We start from the raw sequence: 14423 nt of genomic DNA, 5'->3' as shown, positions 1-14423 counted from the left end.
AAGGTTTCCTAAACTTTATATGTGTTTATTTCATCGTTTTAGAAAGTTCTTATTTAGGATGTTAATAAACATACTTGTGAGTAGATGTAAGATCCTGGTAAAATAATTTCCAACATTAAGTCCCCAACAACGGCGCCAAAAACTTGTTGTGAAACATTATATTGATTTATAATTGCGCAAGTGTACACAATCACAAACAAGTAATACAATGATAAGTAATCAAAGTTCGTCTCCACAGGGACTTTTTACTAAATAATGGAAAATCAACTAAGAGCAATTCCAATAATTTCAAATAAAAAATAAAACAAAGTAACAAATTAATTTAAGAGAAAAATTCTTAACCTTAATTCTAAACTTGAGAAAAAATATTTTAAACTCAATAAACTAAAAATAAGAAGCTAAAAGTGATTAAAGTGGTGATAATTTCAGATTTGGAAAATAGACTTGGGTGGTTAATTTCCACTTGTATGTCCCAATTGATACAGGAAGGGAACATTGATATGGAGCTGTTTCAACACATCCAAAAACTTCCTAAATTGCCCATCTTGCTGCTGTTTCCGAATCTTTGAGGAAATGGAAGGGGTGGTTTAGGACTAGAACATACCGGTGCGGATTGCTGACTGTCAGGTTGCTGACCCTTTGCTGTATCAACTTGTCTGGTATCAGCAAATTCCTGGACAGTTTTGTTACTCAATTTTTCGTCAGTTTGGATTGAAGTGGGCTCCCCACTACCCTTTATTTCCTCCTCAGAATTTTTCAAATTCTTGCCACTCCTTAGGTGAATGGCGTTGCATTGTTCCTTCCCATCCCTCCTTGGATTTTCCGTGTCGCTAGGCAAAGAACCTTGCGGCCTAGCTTTTAATTCATTGGCCAAATGTCCAACTTGTAACTCAAGGTTTTGAAGAGAGGCAGCTTGAGTTTGTATCATCGCATCATTTTTGGCCATATAATTCCGCATTAGACTCTCCAAAGAACTCAGTTGGGAATTTTTAGCATGTTGTGAATGTCGGGGTTGTTGTGAAAAACCCGGTGGATATGCTTGTCTTCCTTGGGCTGGTTTGGTGCTTGACCTTGCTCCTTGACACCCCCCCCCCCCAAGACAAATTAGGATGATTCTTCCATGCTTGATTGTAAGAATTTGAGAATGCCGCATTGTTTCTATTAAAATTCTGATTTCCCATGTAACAAACGGACTCTGGATTAGAGGGACACTTCTCAAACACATGCCCTTCTCCACAAAATACACATGAGACATCATCACTTTGAATGAAAGCAGCTGGCTGAATATTTTTAGCGTTCCCAATGCTCAAATTCTTCAAAACATTTGTCATGGAAGCCATTTGAGCTGTCAAAGCCGTTATTGCATCTACCTCAAGGACCCCTGCCACTTTTCTACTTGTTGGAGCTCTTGTGTTGGACCATTGGTAGTTGTTACTTGCAATGGTCTCCAAAATCTCAAATGCTTCGTTGTAAGACTTCGAAAAAATAGCACCATTGGCCGATGCATCTAACACCATTCGAGAAGCTGCATTCAAGCCATTATCAAAAAGTCTCCATTTGTATACTATGTGGAATGCCATGATGTGGACACTTTCGCAAAAATTCTTTAAACCTCTCCCACGCATCACTTGTGGACTCATCTTCAAGTTGCTGAAAAGACAATATCTCACTTCTGAATTTTGCATTTCTAGTAGGAGGAAAGTATTTCCGAAGAAACTTCTCAGCAAGGTCATTCCAATTGGTAAAAGAATCAGGAGGCAAAGTGTTGAGCCATGACCTAGCTCGGTCTCGTAGTGAGAATGGAAATAGCTTCAACCTTAACACCTCTTCAATCACTCCTTGGATCTTAAAGAGTCACACACCTCCAAGAATGAACGGAGATGGCGGTGAGGATCTTGAGTTGGCATCCCGCTGAATTGCCCCATTGTTTGGAGCATTTTAAACATCACTAGCTGGAGCTCAAACTGCGGTGCTTGTATTTCAGGCCTCACAATGCCTGGATTGAGCTCATTAAACATGGGGGCAGCATACTCCCTTAAAGCCCTTGCTCGATCATCTGCCAATATGATGGGATTAACAATTTGTTGAGTGATCCCATCATCATCAAGATTCTCAGCCATGATGTCTCGTCCCTTAGCCTTTTGAACCCTTCTTCTTCTTCGAAATGTGCGTTCAATCTCCGGGTCAATAGGAGCAAGTACAAAGTCCTTTTGTTGGTTAATACACTATAGATACCTGAGATTTCCAAGAACAACCAACAAGATTTAAAGCACAAAAAATTATTAGAATGTCAATTAGTTGATAAAACAAAATTTAGAACTTAAAGTCCCCGGCAACGGCGCCAAAAACTTGTTATGAAAATTTATATTGATTTATAATTGCGCAAGTGTACACAATCACAAACAAGTAATACAATGATAAGTAATCAAAGTTCGCCTCCACAGGGACTTTTTACTAAATAATGCAAAATCAACTAAGAGGAATTCTAATAATTTCAAATAAAAAATAAAACAAAGTAACAAATTAATTCAAGAGCAAAATTCTTAACCTTAATTCTAAACTTGAGAAATAATATTTTAAACTAAATAAACTAAAAATAAGAAGCTAAAAGTGATTAAAGTGGTGATAATTTCAGATTTGGAAAATAGACTTGGGTGATTAATTTCCACTTGTATGTCCTAGTTGATACAGCAAGGGAATATTGATATGGAGCTGTTTCAACACATCCAAAAACTTCCTAAATTTCCCATCTTGCTGCTCTTTCCAAATCTTTGAGGAAATGGAATGGGTGGTTTAGGACTAGAACATACCGGTGCGGATTGCTGACTGTCAGGTTGCTGACCCTTTGTTGTATCAACTTGTCTGGTATCAGCAAATTCATGGACAGTTTTGTTACTCAATTTTTCGTCAGTTTGGATTGAAGTGGGCTCCCCACTACCCTTTATTTCCTCCTAAGAATTTTTCAGATTCTTGCCACTCCTTAGGTGAATGGCGTTGCATTGTTCCTTCCCATCCCTCCTTGGATTTTCCGTGTCGCTAGGCAAAGAACCTTGCGGCCTAGCTTTTAATTCATTGGCCAAATGTCCAACTTGTAACTCAAGGTTTCGAAGAGAGGCAGCTTGAGTTTGTGTCATCGCATCATTTTTGGCCATATAATTCCGCATTAGACTCTCCAAAGAACTCAGTTGGGAATTTTTAGCATGTTGTGAATGTCGGGGTTGTTGTGAAAAACCCGGTGGATATGCTTGTCTTCCTTGGGCTGGTGTGGTGCTTGACCTTGCTCCTTGACACCCCCCCCCCCCCAAGACAAATTAGGATGATTCTTCCATGCTTGATTGTAAGAATTTGAGAATGCCGCATTGTTTCTATTAAAATTCTAATTTCAAATGTAACAAACGGACTCTGGATTAGAGGGACACTTCTCAAACACATGCCCTTCTCCACAAAACACACATGAGACATCATCACTTTGAATGAAAGCAGCTGGCTGAATATTTTTAGCGTTCCCAATGCTCAAATTCTTCAAAACATTCGTCACAGAAGCCATTTGAGCTGGCAAAGCCGTTATTGCATCTACCTCAAGGACCCCTGCCACTTTTCTACTTGTTGGAGCTCTTGTGTTGGACCATTGGTAGTTGTTACTTGCAATGGTCTCCAAAATCTCAAATGCTTCGTTGTAAGACTTCGAAAAAATAGCACCATTGGCCGATGCATCTAACACCATTCGAGAAGCTGCATTCAAGCCATTATAAAAAAGTCTCCATTTGTATACAATGTGGAATGCCATGATGTGGACACTTTCGCAAAAATTCCTTAAACCTCTCCCACGCATCACTTGTGGACTCATCTTCAAGTTGCTGAAAAGACAATATCTCACTTCTAAATTTTGCATTTCTAGTAGGAGGAAAGTATTTTCTGAGAAACTTATCAGCAAGGTCATTCCAATTGGTAACAGAATCAGGAGGCAAAGTGTTGATCCATGATCTAGCTCGGTCTCGTAGTGAGAATGGAAATAGCTTCAACCTTAACACCTTTTCAATCACTCCTTGGATCTTAAAGAGTCACACACCTCCAAGAATGAACGGAGATGGCGGTGAGGATCTTCAGTTGGCATCCCGCTGAATTGCCCCATTGTTTGGAGCATTTGAAACATCATTAGCTTGAGCTCAAACTGCGGTGCTTGTATTTCAGCCCTCACAATGCCTAAATTGAGCTCATTAAACATGGGGGCAGCATACTCCCTTAAAGCCGTTGCTCGATCATCTGCCAATATGATGGGATTAACAATTTGTTGAGTGATCCCATCATCATCAAGATTCTCAGCCATGATGTCTCGGCCCTTAGCCTTTTGAACCCTTCTTCTTCTTCGAAATGTGCGTTCAATCTCGGGGTCAATAGGACCAAGTACAAAGTCCTTTTGTTGGTTCATACATTATAGATACCTGAGATTTCCAAGAACAACCAACAAGATTTAAAGCACAAAAAATTATTAGAATGTCAATTAGTTGATAAAACAAAATTTAGAACTTAAAGTCCCTGGCAACGGTGCCAAAAACTTGTTATGAAAATTTATATTGATTTATAATTGCGCAAGTGTACACAATCACAAACAAGTAATACAATGATAAGTAATCAAAGTTCGCCTCCACAGGGACTTTTTACTAAATAATGCAAAATCAACTAAGAGGAATTCCAATAATTTCAAATAAAAAATAAAACAAAGTAACAAATTAATTCAAGAGCAAAATTCTTAACCTTAATTCTAAACTTGAGAAATAATATTTTAAACTAAATAAACTAAAAATAAGAAGCTAAAAGTGATTAAAGTGGTGATAATTTCAGATTTGGAAAATAGACTTGGGTGATTAATTTCCACTTGTATGTCCTAGTTGATACAGCAAGGGAATATTGATATGGAGCTGTTTCAACACATCGAAAAACTTCCTAAATTGCCCATATAGCTGCTGTTTTCGAAATCTTTGAGGAAATCGAACGGGTGGTTTAGGACTAGAACATACCGGTGCGGATTGCTGACCCTTTGCTGTATCAACTGGTCTGGTATCAGCAAATTCCTAGACAGTTTTGGTACTCAATTTCTCGTCAGTTTGGATTGAAGTGGGCGTCCCACTACCCTTTATTTCCTCCTCAGAATTTTTCAGATTCTTGCCACTCCTTAGCTGAATGGCGTTGAATTGTTCCTTCCCATCCCTCCTTGGATTTTCCGTGTCGCTAGGCAAAGAACCTTGCGGCCTAGCTTTTAATTCATTGGCCAAATGTCCAAGTTGTAACTCAAGCTTTCGAAGAGAGGCAGCTTGACTTTGTATCAGCGCATCATTTTTGGCCATATAATCCCGCATTAGACTCTCCAAAGTACTCAGTTCAGAATTTTGAGCATGTTGTGAATGTCGGGGTTGCTGTGAAAAACCTGGTGGATATGCTCTTCTTCCTTGGGCTGGTGTGGTTCTTGAGCTTGCTCCTTGACCCCCCCCCCCCCAAGACAAATTAGGATGATTCTTCCATGCTTGATTGTAAGAATTTGAGAATGCCCGATTGTTTCTATTAAAATTCTGATTTCCCATGTAACAAACGGACTCCGGATTAGAGGGACAATTCTCAAACACATGCCCTTCTCCACAAAACACACATGAGACATCATCACTTTGAATGGGAGCAGCTGGCTGAATATTTTTAGCGTTCCCAATGCTCAAATTCTTCAAAACATTCGTCATGGAAGCCTTTGAGCTGTCAAAGCCGTTATTGCATCTACCTCAAGGACCCCCGCCACTTTTCTACTTGTTGGAGCTCTTGTGTTGGACCATTGGCAGTAGTTACTTGCAATGGTCTCCAAAATCTCAAATGCTTCGTTGTACGACTTCGACAAAATAGCACTATTGGCCGATGCATCTAACACCATTCGAGAAGCTGCATTCAAGCCATTATAAAAAGTCTCCATTTGTATACAATGTGGAATGCCATGATGTGGATACTTTCATAAAAATTCGTTAAACCTCTCCCACGCATCACTTGTGGACTCATCTTCAAGTTGCTGAAAGGATATTATCTCACTTCTGAATTCTGAATTTCTAGTAGAAGGAAAGTATTTCCTGAGAAACTTCTCAGCAAGGTCATTCCAATTGGTAACAGAATCAGGAGGCAAATTGTTGAGCCGTGATCTAGATCGGTCTCGTAGTGAGAATGGAAATTGCTTCAACCTTAACACCTCTTCACTCACTCCTTGGATCTTAAAAGAATCACTCACCTCCAAGAATGAACGGAGATGGAGGTGAGGATCTTCAGTTGACATCCCGCTGAATTGCCCCATGGTTTGGAGCATTTGAAACATCACTTGCTTGATCTCAAACTGCGGTGCTTGTATTTCAGGCCTCACAATGCCTGAAATGAGCTCATTAAACATGGGGGCAGCACACTCCCTTATAGCCCTTGCTCGATCATCTGCCAATATGATGGGATTAACAATTTGTTGAGCAATCCCATCAACATCAAGATTCTCAGCCATGATTTCTCGGCCCTTAGCCTTTTGAACCCTTCTTCTTCTTCGAAATGTGCGTCCAATCTCGGGGTCAATAGGAGGAAGTTCAAAGTCCTCTTGTTGGTTCATACACTATAGATACCTGAGATTTCAAAGAACAACCAACAAGATTTAAAGCACAAAAAAATTATTAGAATGTCAATTAGTTGATAAAACAAAATTTAGAACTTAAAGTCCCCAGCAACGGCGCCAAAAACTTGTTGTGAAAATTTATATTGATTTATAATTGCGCAAGTGTACACAATCACAAACAAGTAATACAATGATAAGTAATCAAAGTTTGCCTCCACAGGGATTTTTTACTAAATAATGCAAAATAAACTAAGAGGAATTCCAATAATTTCAAATAAAAAGTAAAACAAAGTAACAAATTAATTCAAGAGCGAAATTCTTAACCTTAATTCTAAACTTGAGAAATAATATTTTAAACTCAATAAACTAAAAATAAGAAGCTAAGAGTGATTAAAGTGGTGATAATTTCAGATTTTGAAAATAGACTTGGGTGATTAATTTCCACTTGTATGTCCCAGTTGATAAAGCAAGGGAATCTTGATATGGAGCTGTTTCAACACATCCAAAAACTTCCTAAATTGCCCATATTGCTGCTATTTTCGAAATCTTTGAGGAAATGGAACGGGTGGTTTAGGACTAGAACATAACGGTGCGGATTGCTGACTATCAGATTGCTGACCCTTTGCTGTATCAACTGGTCTAATATCAGCAAATTCCTGGACAGTTTTGGTACTCAATTTTTCGTCAGTTTGGATTGAAGTGGGCTCCCCACTACCCTTTATTTCCTCCTCAGAATTTTTCTTATTCTGACCACTCCTTAGCTGAATGGCGTTGCATTGTTCCTTCCCATCCCTCCTTGGATTTTCCGTGTCGCTAGGCAAAGAACCTTGCGGCCTAGCTTTTAATTCATTGGCCAAATATCCAAGTTGTAACTCAAGGTTTCGAAGAGAGGCAGCTTGACTTTGTATCACTGCATCATTTTTGGCCATATAATCCCGCATTAGACTATCCAAAGAACTCAGTTGGGAATTTTGAGCATGTTGTGAAGGTCGGGGTTATTGTGAAAAACCCGGTGGATATGCTTGTCTTCCTTGGGCTGGTGTGGTTCTTGAGCTTGCTCCTTGACCGCCCCAGACAAATTAGGATGATTCTTCCATGCTTGATTGTAAGAATTTGAGAATGCCCCATTGTTTCTATTAAAATTCTGATTTCCCATGTAACAAACGGACTCTGGATTAGAGGGACACTTCTCAAACACATGCCCTTCTCAACAAAACACACATGAGACATCATCACTTTGAATGGGAGCAGCTGGCTGAATATTTTTAGCGTTCCCAATGCTCAAATTCTTTAAAACATTCGTCGTGGAAGCCATTTGAGCTGTCAAAGCCGTTATTGCATCTACCTCAAGGACCCCCGCCACTTTTCTACTTGTTGGATGTCTTGTGTTGGACCATTGGTAGTTGTTACTTGCAATGGTCTCCAAAATCTCAAATGCTTCCTTGTAAGACTTCGAAAAAATAGCACCATTGGTCGATGCATCTAACACCATTCGAGAAGCTGCGTTCAAGCCATTGTAAAATGTCTCCATTTGTATACAATGTGGAATGCCATGATGTGGACACTTTCGCAAAAATTCCTTAAACCTCTCCCACGCATCACTTGTGGACTCATCTTCAAGTTGCTGAAAAGATATTATCTCACTTCTGAATTTTGCATTTCTAGTAGGAGGAAAGTATTTCCTTAGAAACTTCTCAGTAAGGGCATTCCAATTGGTAATAGAATCAGGAGGCAAAGTGTTGAGCCATGATCTAGCTCGGTCTCGTAGTGAGAACGAAAATAGCTTCAACCTTAACACCTCTTCACTCACTCCATGGATCTTAAAAGAATCACTCAACTCCAAGAATGAACGGAGATGGAGGTGAGGATCTTCAGTTGGCATCCCGCTGAATTGCCCCATGGTTTGGAGCATTTCAACTTGTATTCTAAACTTGAAAAATAATATTTTAAACTCAATAAACTAAAAATAAGAAGCTAAAAGTGATTAAAGTGGTGATAATTTCAGATTTGGAAATAGACTTGGGTGATTAATTTCCACTTGTATGTCCTAGTTGATACAGCAATGACCCAACAATGACCCAGCAATCCTGGCAGAGTTAACAAATTTCAAAAAAACCTGCAAGCTTTTTCCAAAACTTGCAATAAACTATTCATAATCTCACAATGCATTCTTACATCAGTTTAGATCACAAATAGCCCAATAAAGCATCAAACTTTAGTTATGCATGATAGCAAAATATTCCTATTTCACTACTTATTAATACCTAAAAGAGAAGGTAAAAATCATGCATCAATTAGAGGAGTTCAACTAGGTCTTACTTTTCCAAGTAAGATCTAGCTTGCTAAATGTTAAAGATGGCCAAAAATTAACATTCATTCAAAATTTCATCACAACTAATTGAAGTAAGTCAAGATTACTTAATCATTGCAAAATAAAAACACTAGTCCATACAAGGGTTCATAACCACCCAAATCTCAAAGAGTTTAGTTCATAACTGCAATTAAAAACATCAAACCAGAAAATGAAATGTTCATGGAGTTAAAGAGAAAACTAGAGAGTAGAAAATGATAAAAAATGAAGAGGAGAGCAAGAGAAATGAGTTCTTAGCTCAAATCCTCTCTTTGTAGGTGGCCTTCTTCTCCTACTTCTCAATTTTCTTCTTCTCTTCTTTGTACTCTCTTCTTTTTTCCTTTCTTTTCTCTGTACTTCTCTTTTTTCTGCTGTAATTTTCGTACCCTATATTCAAAGTGCAGCCACCATATCTATTTTATCCTTCTTCTCTCTTTGCTCCCCAATTAGGGTACTAAAGTTTACCGTAATTGGAAATCTAAGTCATGGTCACTTTATCTTTCATTTTCCACATGTTTGTTGAGTCTGTTGGGTTTTATGCCCTAAATAAAACTCATTTCAATATAAGTAGATTTACTTATTATTATAGATCAGAAATAACATTTAATGTCAAATGATCTTAATCCTGATAAGATTAAGCTCAATCTCGAGAGGCTATTCGTGTTCTTTGATTTGTTAGTTAAGCCTACTTTTAGGTCAGGGTGATACCTACATTTTGGGAACACGGTAGTGCAATTGAGTGGGAGCGCTATCATAAACATGGAATCTATAGCTTCTATCTGGCGAATAGTAAGCAAAGGATGATCTCCTTCGAGCTTGACCAAACGAACATAAAGGGTGGAGTACTCATTTCACATAAGCTGAAATATCATTTATACGGGGTCAAGTGTTTTAAGGAATAAATACATTGTAGGGTGTAACGGTAATTTAATCCCTTTACAGTGTAGATCATTCATATAGAGGATCAGTGATCAAATTAGGATTATGACAATGGATAACTAATGATGCATCTATATGGTGGAACATATAGAGCATTCTATATAACTGAGAGGGCAATTCTAAGTTCTATTCGTGGATTCAACGAAGAATTAATAAGTTAGTGGATTTTAGTGCTAAATTCTTGATCTACTTATTGGAAGCTCGGTTATATAGACCCATGGTCCCCACACTAGTTGAGATAATATTGCTTGTAAGACTCATATAATTGGTTTTGATTAATCAATTATAATTCTCAAATTAGACTATGTCTATTTGTGAATTTTTCACTAAGTAAGGGCGAAATTGTAAAAAAAGAGTTTTAGGGGCATATTTGTTAATTATGATACTTTGTATGGTTCAATTAATAAATATGATAAATGACAATATTGTTTAATAATTATTTATAGTTATTAAATAGTTAGAATTGGCATTTAAATGGTTGAATTAGAAAATTGGCGTTTTTGAGAAAATCAGATGCAGAAAAGGTAAAACTGCAAAATTGTAAAAAGTGAGGCCCAAATCCACTAGTATAGGGCCAGCCACTTTTGTAGGAAATTTAAACTGATATTTTCATTATTTTAATGCCAAATAATTCAAACCTAACCGTAGGGGAATGCTATAAATAGATAGTGAAGGCTTCAGGAAAATTACACACTTTTTCTGACACTTTCTGAATCAGAAAAACCTGAGCCTTCTCTCTCCCTATCTTTGGCCGAACCCACTCTCTCTCTCTTCCTCTTGAATTTCGAAATCCTTAGTGTATGAGTAGTGCCCACACACAGCAAGTGATACCTCAATCATAGTGAGGAAGATCGTGAAGAAAGACTTTCAGCAAGAAGGAGGTTTCACCATCAAAGATTCAGAGAAAGAGATCCAGGTTCAGATATTGATAATGCTCTGCTACAGAAAGGAATCAAGGGCTAGATATCTGAACGGAAGGAGTCATATTATTCCGCTGCACCCAATGTAAGGTTTCCTAAACTTTATATGTGTTTATTTCATCGTTTTAGAAAGTTCATATTTAGGGTGTTAATCAACATACTTGTGAGTAGATCTAAGATCCTGGTAAAATAATTTTCAACAACTGGCCTCAGAGCCATAGTAATTGATTTACTTGCAAGAAATTTGGACTTTAAAACGATTGTTTGTTTGTTTTTGGATGGTATCATGTTGTATTGAGTGTTATTTGATGATTGATTGATGTTTGTGAATTTTTGTGAATAATAATTGCGATTCTGTTTCTGGAATTATTTTTATTGGATAGTATGGAAAAAATTAAGCAAGTTACTTTTTTAAAGAACTGAATTTCGATTTAATTTGAATTAGTTATGATTTTTTGAAGATTAGAAAAAATCGGAGCTGTGCTGAAATTTTCCTAAGATCGCAAAAACTGTCCGTACAGCTCACAATTTTTTCGTTTTTCTTCGTTTTTTCATGCTTTTTCATGGAATTAACTTCCGATTTTTTGTATAGTTCTGTATTTATACTATTACTATTCCTAATTCAATTCTAATTATCATTTTGAATTAATTTAATATTTTTTAAATTTAATTCAAGATATTAGTGTAATTTGAATTTAAAAATAGTTAGTATCTATCTTTTTTTGCTTAATAATCTATCTTATTTTTAAATATGATTCTTTCTTATCTTATTTTTAAATTTAAAGTCAGATTTAAAATATTTTAAATTAAATCCTTTTTAAATAATTTGACCTTATTTAAATTTCAAATAAGATAACTATAATCATGTAATTTTAAAAAGATGTAAGATATTTTGCTAACTTTTAAATTTTGTTATTTTATTTATTTAAATTACATTTAAAATCTAAAAAAGATATTCATTTATCTTTTCTAATTTTTTATTTAATTTTTATTTATAAAATAACATTTAAATTTTAAAAGTAGTTAGCAAATTTTTGAAATGATATTTAGGTTGGTTGAAACCTAATTTTTCAAAATTGTAGGTTTAATTTTAATTTTTTTTTTTAAAATTTCGAATTTTTCAATTTTTATTTAAATTTTCGAAAATTATTTTTTTTATTTAATTAATTATTTCGAAATTAATAATTTAATTTAAAATTATATAAATCCTACATCCAACTATCCAGCTAACCTTGTTGCAGGAGTATGTGTTTTAACTTGTGTGTAAGTTTTCAAAACCTATTATTACTTGATTGCAGATTGCGATGGTTACCTTTTGCCAGATCTATTGATCTGATGGCTCCCTTAGTCAAGTAAATAATTTGTAACAGGTAATTTTCACAATCTTCTTTCATCTGTGTATGACCTAGCAATATGATAGGACCCATCCAAAGTGCGCCTGTGTGAGCCTATGTGTTTAATTTCATTATAGATGCATATAGGTTGTTGTTGCTAAATAAAATGTCATAGTTCTTGATAGATTTTATTTAGGCCCATTTAGTTTTTTGGGCCTATTCAATTAATAACAGTTGTTCATTTTAAGGTTAAATTCCTCTCTTTTGCGCCTTGTGTGAGAGTTGGGAGCCATAGAAGTGGGTACGACATACTGAACCCAGCACCCCCTCACATGAACTACCCCAATTGTGAAGGCTCATTTGCCTGATTTGAGTAACTGTACTAGGTTAATTAAACTAGTTTAACCTAATAAAATTGATTAGCAACATTATTAATTTCATTTATTTTGAAATTAATTTAAGAAAATTATAGTTTAAAGAATTTTTTATTCTAAGCTAAACTATATGTATTTTCTTGTATTTAATTAAATATAGAATTATAACCATCTAGATTCTTTCTGAAGCTTAATTTAAATTTTTCATTAAATATTCCTATTTAAGTTGATATTTAGTTATCTCTAACTAACCAACTTAAATCTGAATATCTTTTGGATTTAAAATGTCAAAATTAAGTTGAGGAATTTTAGGCATTCGTTATTAAGATTCTTTAGATATTTTTTAAGTTAATATCTTTTCGAATATTAACTTAAAATGGAATATTTTAGATATTTTTTAGGTTAATATCTTTTCGAATATTAACTTAAAATGGAATATTATTGAATTAAGTGGTTACAACTTAATTTTTTATATTTAATTAAATTTAAATTTGAAAATATTTAAGTTCTAGATTTTTTCTAATACAACTTAAATTAGATATTTTTTCAAATTTTGTGGAAAAAATACTTAGTCAATAAAATATTTTCTAGATAGTAATTTCTAGACTACTTATTATTTCTTATATTAAATAGGAAAATATTATAAATTGTGAAATTAACTATATAATTAATTTTGGTACAATTTATTTTAAGTATATTTTTCCTAGTATTAAACTAGAGATTAATAATTAAGCCTTCTCTACACTTAATTATTTATTTCTTCAATTTAATACATTTAATTAATTTGAAAATTAAATATCTAAGTTGATTTTCATCATCATACTTAAATATTTCTTTTTCATGACACTTAATTAAATAGAAAATTATTTTTAGTTGAAATTTATTTTTTCAACTAAATTTATATAATTTTCAAAATATATTTTTTCTTTATTTTATTAATCAAATTTCAAAATTGCATTTCTTAAATGCTGGAATTTCGAAATTTATTTGAAAAATAGATTAAAGTTGTAAATTATTTATTTTAATTTTGGACCAACTTAAATCAATGATTTTTTCATTAATTGATTAATTTTTAAATAAATGAATTAAAATATATTATTAGAAGTTGAATTAATTAGTCAAAGGAAAATCTAGATATGTGATATTTTTGCTTGAAGTATTTTTCTAGTGTATTTAGTTAAATAGAAAATTAATATTTAAGTTGATTTTCATCATCATACTTAAATATTTGAAATTTTTCTTATATATATTTAATTAAATAGGAAAATTATATTTTTTGTTGTAAATTAATTTTGGGCCAACATTAAATTAGAATAATTTTTCCAAGATTTATTTTTCTTTTAATATGCATTTTTCGAAAATTGTATTCTTAAATACTTTAATATTTCGAAATGCAATATATATTTATAGAAAATAAAATTTGAGTTGTAAATTAATTTAAATTAATTTTGTAACAACTTAAATGGAATATTTTTCTAAATATTTATTGGAAATTATTACTAAGATTGAAATAATTCATGTTATTTTCATATCCATCTAAGTAAAATTTATATTTACAATTTTTCATTCTAAATTTGAAATTTTAATTAAATAAATATATATTTAAAATAAATAGAATAAATAAAGAGAATCAAAGAAAATACAATTCTTTTTAAATAATGAGCTTTTAATCAAAAGACATTCGATCTCCATTGTGGGTTTTACACCGCGTTTGTTTTAGTGAGTAATCCTCCCTAATGGAGGAACGTTCATTAGCAATTTCGCACCGTTTAATCTCAAATGATAAGTAATTTGTAAGTGTTTTGTATGGTATGGATCACCCTAATGGTGGCGACCATACTTGACTTGCAAATTGCGAAACAATGGTGGAAGCCCATAAGATAG

At 34.2% G+C, this 14423-nt stretch overlaps 4 non-coding genes across 4 annotated transcripts; all 4 read left to right on the top strand.

Annotated features, from left to right (window-relative positions):
- The first annotated feature begins 1573 nt into the window (after window positions 1-1573).
- On the top strand, window positions 1574-1680 carry LOC115696141 (small nucleolar RNA R71). The gene has a single exon (XR_004007732.1). It is a non-coding gene; the product is annotated as a small nucleolar RNA R71 (small nucleolar RNA).
- A 2100-nt stretch (window positions 1681-3780) lies between these two features.
- Window positions 3781-3887, top strand: LOC115696146 (small nucleolar RNA R71). Its single transcript, XR_004007737.1, has one exon. It is a non-coding gene; the product is annotated as a small nucleolar RNA R71 (small nucleolar RNA).
- Window positions 3888-5969: 2082 nt separating this feature from the next.
- LOC115696001 (small nucleolar RNA R71) lies at window positions 5970-6076 on the top strand. The gene has a single exon (XR_004007605.1). It is a non-coding gene; the product is annotated as a small nucleolar RNA R71 (small nucleolar RNA).
- A 2093-nt stretch (window positions 6077-8169) lies between these two features.
- Window positions 8170-8276, top strand: LOC115696142 (small nucleolar RNA R71). The gene has a single exon (XR_004007733.1). It is a non-coding gene; the product is annotated as a small nucleolar RNA R71 (small nucleolar RNA).
- The last annotated feature ends 6147 nt before the right edge of the window (window positions 8277-14423 follow it).

The sequence above is a fragment of the Cannabis sativa genome, chromosome 6, assembly GCF_029168945.1.
Source record: "Cannabis sativa cultivar Pink pepper isolate KNU-18-1 chromosome 6, ASM2916894v1, whole genome shotgun sequence".
NCBI lineage: Eukaryota > Viridiplantae > Streptophyta > Magnoliopsida > Rosales > Cannabaceae > Cannabis > Cannabis sativa.
Note: the sequence above shows the minus strand (reverse complement) of the source record. Positions and strands in the feature narration are given on the sequence as shown.